The sequence below is a fragment of the Athene noctua genome, chromosome 6, assembly GCF_965140245.1.
Source record: "Athene noctua chromosome 6, bAthNoc1.hap1.1, whole genome shotgun sequence".
In the NCBI taxonomy this organism is placed as follows: Eukaryota; Metazoa; Chordata; class Aves; order Strigiformes; family Strigidae; genus Athene; species Athene noctua.
The window spans coordinates 36,003,168-36,016,985 of NC_134042.1; positions in this window are offsets into that span (position 1 = coordinate 36,003,168).

Below are 13,818 nucleotides of genomic sequence, written 5' to 3' on the forward strand. Positions count from 1 at the left end.
TTCCAACCAGCCATTCCAGCACCCTGTGCTGCAGGGTGTCCTGGTTTTGGGCACAGCTGCGCAAGATAGAAAATGCAACTGCCTACCCCTGATCCCTCATATCTTATTTCTGACCCTGACTGAGCAACCCCCAACTCCCTTCCCTTCGCAGGATAAGTGCTTCGTCCCAGATCAAGACCCTGGGAAGTGAAGTCTTTTCAAGTCCTGTTTTCAAGAGCAGCTCAGCTTGCTGCACATCCCCAGACACAGGCGAAGCATGTTTTAAAGACAGTCCTTCACTTCTAAGAGGAAAAGGTCATGAATATCAGTCACTCTCAAATTCAAAAGGCTGCTTCTTCCTAATCGGAGAGGCGAAATGTCACTGGCTGTTCTCTGCAGCCAGTGCTTTGCTCTGAGAGTGTCAGATGCTCAGTGTTATCATAGACACCCTCACACCCCCAAATGAAAGGGGATCACTGGCTGACCAACAGTTCCCCATCGCCTGGGACCAGGTCTCTTACCATAAGTCCTGCTGAGCTGGACACCAGGCAAAGGTGTACTGATGTCTGCAGTGCACTGCAAGTCACTGGAGATGAAAGACCAAGCAATGGGGGAATAAGGGACATACCTCAGGCCCCATGCCTACCCGCAATGCAAACAGCAAATCACTACTGCTGCGCTGGCAGGAGCTGAGCTGTCTCGCTGGAGCGATACGAAGTGAGTGAGAAAGAGTCAGAGAGAAATTAAACTGCCTTTGATCAGCAGCCAAGGGCTGATGAAGACCCACCACTTGGGTCTCCCAAATAGTGTAGAGCAGGTATTTAATTTTTCTACTTGAAGTGAATGTTTGCAAAGAATAAGTATTTGATGGGCATGCTGTGTAACTGGATCAACTTCAGGTTTAAACTTACAACCTGTCCAACAGTTTCTCAAAGTTCAGTCTCTTCCTTCTGTGTCATGGTGGAGTAACCACAGCTTTAACTGTACAAAGGTCTTGACTGTCTTGGAAATATAGGGTAAGTATAAGGATAAAGCCTAACTGTGCAACTGGGGTGAGACTCAGGAGACTCAGAAAAAGGGAATTAGAGAAAAGGTGGTTGTTTTCTGCTCCTCAGACTCAGTGCTGGAACCTTCCACAGAACAGCTCGACTCAACCACTGGACCTCACTCTTCCTAACACCATGGGGCCATTCCCCATTTCCAACGGGGCTTATTCCCTATTGCTCAGCACCTCCAATACCTCTTCCCTCCAAGGGCCAGAAGAGGGTTTATCCCAGTGAGAACTAGGGAGTAGATATTTGTTGTTTTCTGGCTGGGAGGCAAAAGCAACTTCTACCCCTCTCAGGGGCTAGCATGTGTCTTGGAGGAGCAGGTGATGTGATGCCACACACGGGAGACCTCACAAGCAGAAAAATAGGTGGATCTGCCTCAGCAGGAGAAAGCATACACTGTCTCCTCACATATTATTGGTTGTATTATTAGTATTGGTTTATATAGAGCAAAGAGTAGGTGCAGCACTCAGCTGTGCCCAGAGGCAGCTTTTGTTTGCCTGACCATCCCTTGCTCAGCCCAAGGCAGACAAGCAGGTCTCAGGTCTCCTTGACTTTCTCAGCATTACAGGGATCTGAATTTCATACAGATTAACTGGTGTCACACAGCCACTCCTCATGTGTGAAGTGTGAGCAGTTTTTCTACCCCACACACTTTTTCCCTCCCCAAAGCTCACAGGTTGCTGGGGCATGGGCAGGGAGCTGGGCAGGGTCTGTGCCGGACGGGTCTGTAGTCTGGCACTTGAAGCCACTGCAGCCTGTGTCCAGCCAAGAGCTTGTCCTGCTCCAATGCTTTCGCCTGAAGTTATGCAGAAAGAAAATCCAAATCCAAATGAATTCCAAATGAGAAATCCAAATGCAATGTGCATAATGGGGACAATGGAAATAGGAAATGCTGAGCTGTGGAAACCTGTAAGTTGCCCTGAAAACGTTCCTATTTGGGCTGAAGAGCAGCTGCCCTTGCTTGCGTTCGGCCGTTGGCCACTCTCTGGTGTGTCAGCTCGCACCCATACCGTGGCCGAACAGCTGCGTCAGGTGGGAACGGGCAGCAAAGGGCCTGGGCTCAGGCAGACAGCAGCCATTGGGGTATCGTCCCTTAAGGCCACCTTGCCAGGACAGTTGATATTAGAGATTTATTGATATCTCTAGACTGATACTAGAGAAAGAGACCTTCTTGATTTACTGTTAGCATAAATAAATTAGGTAGGAAATTGTCTTCTTCTTCATCTTTTGCAAGCAATGAAAATTTGTTGTGTATTTTGAGGCTGAATTATTTTATTTGTATTTTACCTTAGGCTGGTTTGAATCAGATAACCCATAACAAGACAACAATAGGGATCTCCTGTTCGAGAATATGGCAACCCATGACCAGGTCACCTTTACAAGTGTTTTAGCTCTGCCAGATGAAGGTCCCCAAAGTAGCCAAAGGGCAGCAGGACTGGACATCGCTTTTGCTGCATGAGGGAGAGGTGAATTGGTATCACAACAGTCAAGAGAGGCAGAAGTCTTTTCTGGGGGTTGCCCTAGATGCTGGGACCCCAAAGGCTCCTAAAGGCTTTGCAGCAGTTTCGTGTGGTCTGGGTTTCAGCTAATAGAAAATAGGAAGGGTACGTTGGAAGTTACTGCTACTGAAATTAAATGAGGGTAAGGCAGTAGCTGTGAGGATCTGGGCCAGGATCCTCTGCCAGCAATAGTGAGAGGAGGGCATCCCTTAACACCCCAGTAATACGCATATCCAAGAGGTCTGAGGAGGCCCAGCAAGACCTTGTGTGTGGTCTGGTGCCCCCAGGCAATGGCAAGGGGAGGGTGCTGGCAAGGAAAATGCTCTTCTCCTGCCAACACCATTACATTTGTCTTTGCTGCTTAAGTTGGAGCCAACAGTTCCCTCTGCTGTCATGCTTCACCCCCCTGGGCAACCATTAACCATCTCCTTCACACAAGATTTCCAACGGAGAGAATACAGCATCCCCTGTGACTCCCAGCTCCGAGATGTCAAATCATCATTAAATTGAACAGACAAAACCAAGGATACCAAGAGGGAAGAAGACTCTGCTTGCCTCCTGAAAAGGGCCTTGTTAGACAGACTGTACCTGGAAGGCAGCCCCCTGCAGCTGTGTGTACAGCAGGGGAAGGCAGTAGTGCTGCTGCGACCTGGGCAATGCTGGGTGCTCAGATATGTACAGTGCATATGTATAGAGATCCAGATGCAAACAGCATGGGCTGCATTTTGCTTTCCTCACTAAGAGCATCCTTGTGGTAACACTATTTCCCAGTGCACCTAGAAGCGCGAGGTACGTGAGGGTGCTGCTGCCCTGCTTTCCCTGTGTGGCCAGCAGCTCCAGGACACGGTCCAGAGGGTCTATGCCCCAGCAATATGTGGGGACTGAAATCGGACCCAGTGCTTGCACCGGGGGCACAGAGGCATGAGGAAGAGATAAAGGTGCTCTAACACCTTTCATCTCACCCCACCAGGCACTCCAGTATTGCAGCTGCACACCAGTAAGTGACTGCTGAGCACACCCATGTAATTCAGTGTTTGGAGGACTTTGGCAAAAGGCTTTAAGCAGACAAATTTAGTCATGTCCTCAGGACGATCTTCTCTTACTTGCAGTTTTATCCATTATGAACTTTGGTTCCCAATCTGCATAGGTGTAATCACTTCCTTCTTTTCATCTGGGAACAGGGAAGAAGTGAATCACAAGCCAGTGAATGTCATCTTTCTGTACTGAGTTTTTTGTTTTAGTGAAACTTTGTAGCATCCTCTGTGAGATGTGCTTGAACTTGCATTTTCCAGGCACTTAAAGACACTGTGAATTACAATATAATTGAAAAATGAGCCTGTTTCTTAGAAATGAAGTGTAACCAATAGCCTAGGTCTGCTGACTTAATAGAGAAGCTTAACATTATTATATCTATATTAATAACAAGGCCAGTCAGCCATTAGCAAGAGGAGTTCATTCATTGCATTTCTCTGCTGCTTTCCAGCTTGCTTTTTTCATGGTAAATGAGTGTTGCTTGTCCTCATCTTCTATTCAGATAATTCCCATTAGCAAGATAAACATACGGGTGAGAGATCCTACTTTCTTCTACTGCTAAATAAGAGCTGTTAGCAAGATCATTGTAGAAATAATATCAATCTATGAAAGAGAAAAATACAAAGAGAAGAAGGACCCATGGAGAAAGCAGTCCTTGTGCAGGAGAGCAGAGGAGAATCAGGAGGAGGGACCTGGAGCCCTGACCCAGAGCAGTTCAACTAGCAACTAGCTAGTTTCTAGCAACTCACTCCAAGCTAAAAGAGACTTGCTAATGGACAGAAACACTGAAGGGCCTGGGACACAGAGACAGATAGCTGAAGTCACTGGAAGCTTATTGTGTTTAGCTTTATAGCAAGCTCCTAACCAAATCAATATTAGCCACATGTATTCCCACTGGTCTTTCATTCTGCCCCACAATCTTGTTTTGAATAAACATCTCAGCCTTTGAGAGACATATCAGACAGCTTGGATGTATTTCATTGACCAGATGCACTTAATATAATCTGCGTCATATAACACTGTGAAGGATCTGTTCCATTTTCCTTGTCACTGGCAGATAATGTGTACTCAACAGGTTAGCTCACTTACCTAAAAAAAAATCACAGCTCTGCTGGAGACTACATATTACCAACTCAGCAATGACATCGGTTTTGTGGTATATAATAATCTCCTCTCTTCTCCTCAAAAAGCTGCTCCAGGGTTAGCTGTTTCTTTCTGGGCTGCAGGACTTCATCAAGTCTCCTCTTGCTCCATTCACCTGCTCCATGGGTACCAACCAGCCTTCACACGTAATCAGCCAGCACCATTGTTTAATCAATTATCATAACTAAATTAAACTCAGCTTGAAGCTTGACGCCTGTTCCAGTCCTAAAGAATGATCTCTGTGTTCAAAAGCTTACCTGCTTTTTCCAACTGTATCAGTTGTACCAATAGAATTAATTTCTACACCCTTTGCCTTGCTTCCATCTGCCTGAAGCAGAACAGTGTGAAGACTGGCAAATGGTAGTTTTTAAGGGAAAGCTATTCAGCTTCTGATGTGTAAAATGCAGATGCAACAAAACAAAGTGCAGCCTTCTTCCATGTCAGATGATAGATACACAGCAATCAGAACTTATTTTCTGTACAAGCCTTCCTGGAAATGGATTATCTAAATCTTCTGCCTGAAAATCAATATTCCCACTACCAAGCAATCTCTCCAGTGCCAACAAGCATTCAGACTCTTAATGCTCACCACAGTTGCTAAACACCAGGCTGATACAGCTTTTGTACTGGTGATTAGGGCTGCCTGCACACTGCAAAGAGCATTTGTAAATATTTGTGAAAACCCCAAATGCTGCTGAATTCCTCCGTGTTCCTGATCCATATACTAGTTACTTTTTCAGCTATTTCTAGAAATTTCCCCCCTGTCCTTTATAATTGCTGGAGAAATAGATTTTTATGACTGAAGCTCTGTCCTACTGAAGACTAAAGCAACGGACAATGAGGTCCTGGTATGTTAAGGCTTCTGTGTACTACAGTTGCAAAAATAGTGCTGAGTGGTTGATGGGCACGCTTGTGCATTAAAAAAGCAATTTTAGAAAAAAACATCTTAATTTGTTCAATTTTCAGTTGTTCAGTTTGTTCAATTTAAAATTGTTTTACTATGTTTTTCTTTATTTTTACTCATTTTTTAGTAACAGCTATTCATGGGAAAGGCATTCAGATAACACAATTAGACTCAGTCCAGTGGTGACAATAAGTGTTTAAAAGGTTTGTAAAAGTCACTGCTAAATAAAAAAAAAAAACCAGATAATAGTGCTGATCATTTTGTAGGGCCAGTTAATTTTTTTTCCTACAAAAGCTTTGTAAAAGGGGGATGTTTCATTCAGAGCATTTGGACCAGGTCTGCGATGACATTTTCAAACTCCACTTATTCCCTGTGCAGCTGGCGTGCTGCATTCACCCTGTGGTAGCTGGCTGCACTGGCCTGGATGTAATCTTGTTTGCATAGTCAGGCACACACAAAACCAAGAGTTACTCTACTGTATGAACAGGGTATTCATTACTTGCTACATCCCATTTTAAAGGTTTCATTCACCCAATCAAGAAAAAAAAATGACACAATGTGACACAGCTGAACTGACATAAAATGAATTAACCCATTAGCTGGAACTTGGGTTACCTAAATGGTCCAGGAAATCATATCTGGATAATTAATGACTAATTCTTAGAAAGAAAAGGAGCTTTATTTTAGTCTCAAGGACTTTCTGACCGGTGTGCTTGCATAAATATGAACTAAATAGCAAGCAGAGAAGCTAAAGACTGACACATCTGCATCAAGCAAGTGAGGCTACCATGCCAGAAATCCTTGGTGGTATTCAACCAAACCAGTCCTAAGGCTGGCACACAGAAGCTGAACAACAAAAATTGTTCAGGGACAGTTTTGTTCCTAGATGTTCTGGGATCACACCAGGCTAATTCAGGTGATATAATAAGTCTTGCCAGACTCTTGATATATCTATCACTTCTTCCCTCAAAACACATTTAGCAGCATCTCCAGTCTGGTCTGCCAAGTCACTTGCACTGGTAGCGACCCTGCTCAGAGAACAGGGCTTGGTCCAGGGAATGGCACAGTGGGCCACTCCTATTTGAAGGAATCCTACCTGGTGACAGAGGTGGGACACATGTATCTGTGCTTCTTTTCTTAGCAAGTATCTGGATGTGATGGCTACTGCATTGTACAAAATACCAGTTGTATTCAAAATCTTGGAACAATCTGCTCTGACAGAAGTCCTTTTTTTCAGTTTTGCCCTTATAGTGACATCACAGGATGACATCTTTAATGTGTTGCTGATTCTGAAAACAAACTAGGTTAATATGAGCAACTCCCTACAAACTATGAGTAAATCAAATTCCTGAAGATCATGAGAAATTCAGTGGAAAATAGACATTCTGTTGAAAAAATATTTCCACCTACAGACTGCTTTTACTAAGCCTTGGCTACTCATGCTAGTGATCAACTACAGTCTCTTCTCAAAGCTTCCATACCTGGAAGAATGGTTGATAAAATTATCTCTATTCTGGTCCTCCAAATCTTAAATTTTACAGAGATATGCACATTGTTTCATTGATACTACTTATTTATTTATCTTTTCTATCTTTTTAGCAAAAGCTGTATCATTGCATAGCCATTTCTCTCCCTCTTGAAACATTTGCTTTAAGACTCTGCCAAAGTCCAGCTGCAGAAAAAGACAAGTTTGTGAGGGTGTATGTGTGTTTGGAAGGAGATCTGACAGCTTGTGAGTTATATAGGCCTGAAAAGCTGACAATTGGGTTTTAATGTTTGAAATGAATATTGCCGGTTTCATTACCAAATAAATCTTTGGAAATGTTCTGGGAGCTGATGGGGTACTACTTTTTGTGGACAGTATTCCTCCTGCTTTCCTTGCCTTTCATTATTTATACCTGCCTGATATTGTACCCCTGATGTTTCTCTTCATTTATTAGAAAACAGGGAAAGATTACTTTCCAGAATAGCTTTTTCACATTGCATAAGGTAGAGTGCAAAGCGACTGCTTTTTGTCTGGGAAAAAAGAAAAATTTCTCTATTGTCACAAATCACTGTCTGCATTTTATGATGCTGTATCTCTCTGAGCAGCTGCAGTCTAGTGTAGGGATTGCCCTTCTTCAGCAATATGAATGTATCCGTAAACAGCTGGAGATAAGCACATTCAGAGCCTTACTGAGAACACACCATTGCATTTCCATTGGTAATGAGCAAAACATCTACAGTACTTTCCATCTCAAATGAGCTTTACCGTAAGCTAAAGATACCAGCAACCAAGAAAAAATACCATGTCAGGTGGGCAGCGGCCTCCTGAAAGTATGATGGCTCTTGTTCTTACATATTAGCAATCAGATTAATCCCTGGGATATCTCCATTAGACACAGATGCCCACTTGCACCTACAAGGGAAGTATTTCTTATTCCTGGAGTTTTTTGGAGAGATTTTGAACCAGAGAAATGTGTAAAAGACTGTAAACAGCAGGGGTACTACATGATGTCCTATGAGGAGTGGCTGAGGGAACTGGGATTGTTCAGTGTGGAGAAGAGGAGGCTGAGGGGAGACCTTATCACCCTCTACAGCTACCTGAAAGGAAGCTGCAGAGAGCTGGGTTTGAGCCTCTTTAGCCTAGTAGAAAGCGACAGGACAAGAGAGAATGGCCTCAAGTTGCACCAGGGAAAGTTCAGACTAGATATTAGGAAGGATTTCTTTACAGAACGGGTTGTTAGGCGTTGGAATGGGCTGCCCAGGGAGGTGGTGGAGTCCCCGTCCCTGGAGGTGTTTAAGAGTCAGGTCGATTTAGAGCTTAAGGATATGCTGTAGGTGGGAACTGAGCTAGGCAAACGGTTGGACTAGATGATCTCCAGGGTCCTTTCCAACCTAGATGACTCTTTTTTTTTTTTTTTCCTTGCTTGTTCACGTTCTCATTCCTGTGTTTACACAGCAACTTTTGTCAAGGACTGCATGAGACAACATGTTGTGCAGCAGCACTACATGAGCATAGGCTGTGTTTGATGTTTCTGCTATAGGATCAGGACTCATGGCAGAGTCTGGATCCAAACATCTTGCCAATTCTGTGTGTTTCTGAGCTGCTCCCTCAGGTTGCATACAGGCTCCTGTGGACAGCTGTGGTATGGCTCAGGCTTGTGAAGCCCCTGCTTTGGGCAGGGAAAGAGCCTTCGGCCACAGCTGGGCTGTCAGCATTAGTAAGGCAGGCTGGGTTTGAGCCTCCAGAGATAAAGAACCCTATACTCTCCTGCCCCAAATATACTCTTTATGCAGGAGTTAAGAAGGGGAGAAAAAGATGGCTTGGACATCATTGTGCTCCCCTGATCCTAGTCTGTTTTGGTATGAAAAGATCCTTACTGGCTACAGTAATGTTGGTAGCAGCCAAAGAGCTTGTTGAGCACATAATGATGGCTCCTACCACTTCCTTGCTCTGACAACCTCCCATGTTGAAACAGGGCTTTCTGGCTGGAGTAGAAACAACTTTGCTGAGCTGAGATCCCACAAGTAATTCTTACTAAAGGGAATTCTAACATGAGATGTCTTTCCATCTGTTTTTCTATGCTGAAGCAATACAAACCCACCCTCCACTAAGTCCCTTTTGTAAATGTACCTGTGGTGTTTGACTCACTGAGACAGATGAAGTGAGCCTACAGCCAAACTTTGGGCTACACAACCAACTCACAAACATTACTGGCCACTTTTCCATTGTGGGCACTGCAGCACTGGGGCTGGGCTGTGGGCTAACCATGCTCTCCGGGATCTTCACGTTAGCTGATGTAGGAAGATGCACCATTAACCTCCTCCCTCAGTTTCCCAGTCCCTGCATTATGGGATCAGCCTCCATGGAGATGTGCAACAGGGGGAGTTGAAATGAGGTGTCTAGGTGAAGACTTGTCTTTCTCTCTTGTGTTAAACTGCCCTGGTGCCCCACTGTCCTGGGGAGCCCAGAGGAGGAGTGGCACCCCTCAGTGGAGAGGAGACAGGTTGATGGCACATTTTTTATTTGTGAACCTGTGAGCTAAAAGGGGCTGTAATAAAGATGTATCTGGATTTACATGAACAAGCCACCCACTGAAATGCTTCAGCATTGTCTAAAATCCTGATTAAAAAGTTGGACTTCACTTCTAGCTCCAAGCAGGCAAGGACTGCAAATAAGACATCACCTCTCTTCTCTCACTCTTCTGTTGGGAGAATTTTACATAAATTAAAATTAATGCATTTTTTCAACTAGGTCAGTGGAATGTAAATGTTCTGTTCCAGGGAGGATTATACATCGTAACTCAGTTAAGGGATGCATAGCACAGATCAATCCTGCTGCATTTATCAAAGCTGCACTGTTTGGAGCAGAAAGCAAACAAAGTTTGCCTACCCAACACTTCATTGCAGTATCTGAAGGCTCATGGGGCTGAGGAGGGGTATTTGTTTCGGTCCTGGGAAATCTCAAAATCTTTGGCTTTTGTCTATGTATCAAATGTGTCCTCAAATGCGGTAATGAAATCCGTCTGAATAAAACGGTACAGCAGAAACAGCCCTATCTCAGTGCTTTTTAGCTCCAGCAGGAACATGCCTCCCTTGTGTTTGCAAACCAGGCAGAGCAGCTTGAGACTCAGCAGCAAGTTGAGCCAAATTGAATTTGTGCTGCCCCATGATCATGGAGCTTGGCTGCTCCTGCCGCCAGGCCCACATCTGGCTGCTGTCAGCTGTGTGCTGCCCTCAACAACTGCCTACTTTTTTATGCCTTAGACCCCATAGTCAGTCCTGGATGCAGACACTGTGCATCTGAACCCTTGACAGGGTCTGAAAACCAGCAAACAAGAAAGAATGTAGTTTTGTCTCTCTGGTTTGGATTTTCTCTTGGGTCCCACATACACACTCATGTGTACTGAAATGAATGGCCACCCTGACTTCCAACCACCCTGGAGAGAAGCTTCAGAGGTAAGCAGGTGTGTGGCTGTTTTCAGAACTGCACTGAAGCTTTTGTTTTGATGGGCTTAGTACTGCATATTCTGGTGTAAGAAAAGATGCTGCGACTGAGACCATAATACAACAGCAACAGAAACAAAAGCTTCTCAAAAAAAAAAAAGGATGTATTTTTTCATGATGGATGACACTTTGAATTAAGTTTAAATCCCATTAGAGCAACCTCATCTTTCTTCTAAAAAATCATCATAAGTAAATCTTTATGAGTTGCAGACTTCCTTTTAAGAGCATCAAAACAAAGTTGCTATGAATGCAGAATAGCCCCAGACTTGTAAGTAGTAGGTGGAAGGAAATGGGTGTTTGTTTTTCATGCAGTTCCAGTACACCCTTTCCTTCTCGCATGGCACAATCATACCCAGATATATTTTCCCATTCCTTCAGATAACAGATGCTCTAGTGAATGAGATGAAAGGTCTTTATAGTCCAGTATCCTTCCTCAGATGACAGCCTATGTGGATATTTAAGGAAGGACACAAGGACAGGTTAAGTACACAGTGATCTGTACCTGATATCCTCTTCTGGCTTTTGACAATCAACAGTTTCAGGAGTCCCTGAGCCAGAGGCTGAAGGTGGATTTTTCAGCTTAATAATGGTCCTATATGGCATGACTTTGTCTTTTTTAAACTCATTCATACTTTGGCAACAAGTCCCATGGTTTAATGCATCATGTGGAAAATTCCTTATGGTTTAGACTTACTGTATGATAATTCAAACTGCTACCCCTAATTCTTGAATTGGAGAAACACAAATTAACTTTATCCTCTTAACCTTCGCCATGCCATTGGTGAATTTATACACTTACATCAGGTCCTCTCAGGTAGTTTTCTTTCCAAGCTGCAAAGGTCTAATTTAGTCTTTCCTCAAAAAGAAACTGTTCCAAAACTCTGACCATACTTGCTACCTGTTCTATATCTTTTTTAAAGTTATTAGCTCAGTGTTATCATACTGTTTTCTGTTCTATTTTACTGTGTTCTCTCATTCAGCAATTCCTACTATCCAATTTGCCTTTTGACTGTTGCAGGGAAATAAGTGATGTTTTCAGAAACCTTATACCTTAGTTTCAGTTACCCTGGATCTTTCTTGAGTGTTGCTATATAGAGCCCATCGCTGCAGATGTATAAGTAGAGTTATTTTTTCCCTAAGTGCCTTACTTTGCACTTGTCAATACTGAATTTCATCTGGCACTTCACTGTCAGTTGGTATTATAAGCTCCTTCTGCAACAGTCAGCTTTGGCTCTGATTATTATGAATAATTTTGTATCATCTGCAAACTTTGCCAGTATTCACCCACTTTGACATGCCACATAGAGAGATGGTGAACAGCACCAATCCCAGAATAAGCCCTTGGGGCACTCCTCTGGTAAATCTGCCTCCAGTCCAGAGGAAATGTTGCTTTATTAATTCTGTTATTCATACAACCACCTGTCATGTTACTCACCTTTCTTTGTTGGGGTGGAGGCTAGTGTAAGCTCTGAATTGGTAGCTCAGTAATTTCCTATTTGAGCTCTTCTGGCACACTGAGTTGAATGCCATCTCATCCTCGCTGTCTGATCCAGGTCAATTTAGCCAACAGGTTCTGCTTTCCAGAGGCTGTCCATGCTTCTCTTTGACCAAAGATATTCCACATCACCATCAAAGCTCCAGTTCTGGGAATAATGCAGGTTTAACGTCTTGTAAATCAGAAAATATCAACCTTTTGCATCTTCCAGAAAAAATAATGCCTATAAGAAGGGCCCTGTACACCTAGGTTAGGGTCTTAGACTGAGGGTGATTTCTGTACCAGCTCAGGCTTGGGGACTCCTTCAATATCAAAAATTTAAGTTCTAACAGTTACAACTGGAGGACTGTTTTAAATATATCCTGTTGTAAACCTGGAGTGCTGGAATTATCATTCTGTTGAGCATGTAACACAGTAGAGTAATGTCTTTCTGAGAACTATTGTCCAAAAAAAGGGGAACTGACTGATGCTAATAAAATGTTAATCCAATAGAGTCCACCTGAGAAAGTCTGTGTTGACATCTGTGGAGTTTCACATAAGCTTGGTCTCGAGGAACTGGACTTGAGCACCTGGAAGGTGCTGAGCACACTCAGGCACCACTGAACTGAGTGAGATTTGAGGCTGCTCAGGGTTTTGTTCAGGCATCTTTGAACCTTTTGGTTGGGCAAGAGACTCCTGAACACAGAGGCTCATTTGTTTGCCTGCAATGGCTTCTCCTACTGCACATCATTTAAGAAGCAGGGTTGTGTCAGGAGAGCACGTCCCAAACACACTCCAGCATCACGATGTAAAAGGTAACAAGAGAGTAAGGGAATTTTCCCCACTAGATTTGTTATAAATAACAGTTAAACCCCTGATGTTGGCTGTTCTGGACAAATTAATTGTGTTTCTTTAGCTACTGCTGCCCAGGCGGGGAGTGCTCCAGGAGGATCTCAAGCGATAATGAGCAGCAGCCAGGCCAGTGCCCACCAGTGGCTGCCCCGCGCCCTAATGGCACCACCATGCCAGCGCCAGGGCCCGGGCTCACCCGGTGCTGGCAGCTTTCTGTGGCCCCAGGCTCCAGGGTGAGGGTCCTTGGGAGCACAGCAGCCATGCCCACGCTGTGGGCATTTTGTGGATCTTGTTGTGAAACTAGGTTGAGAGTCACTACCTTCTCGTCCCAAACACCATGATTCTGCCCTTGCCAGAGCTGCTTTATTGGAACACAGGTGCTCCTCCCACTGGCTCTGCAGCTTCGTGGCACAAATACCAGCAGCATGCCAATGAGAAAGGCACACGGACAGAGGTGACTCTCCCCTGGAGTGGAGGGACATGGCAGCCGGGTGTTTTCCCCAGCTGATGGCCACATACCTGTGTCAGCACAGCCTGTGAAGCTAATGAACCATGTGGAGAAGCAGACCTTGGCATATTGGCTTAGCCCCGGGGTGCTCAGCACAAGGGTGCATGTTTGGGCACTGTCAGGACAGTGAGGATGGCAGCAGCCAGCACCACAGAGAAGCACCTATTTCTCTGATCCATATGATAACCACTGCCTCTCCTGGGGAAGTGTCTTTATCTACCCACCTTGAAGAAAAGGAGGCCCTGCAAGGCTCCTTGTCTTCAGGTTGCTTGGCAAATGCAGCATGCTGTTCACCTTTCCTGGCACTCACCTCCCAGGGACCCTTCTAGGTGTTCCCAGGGTGACCCTCATCTGGGTGCAGCCCTCATCACCTTTCACATTCCTTT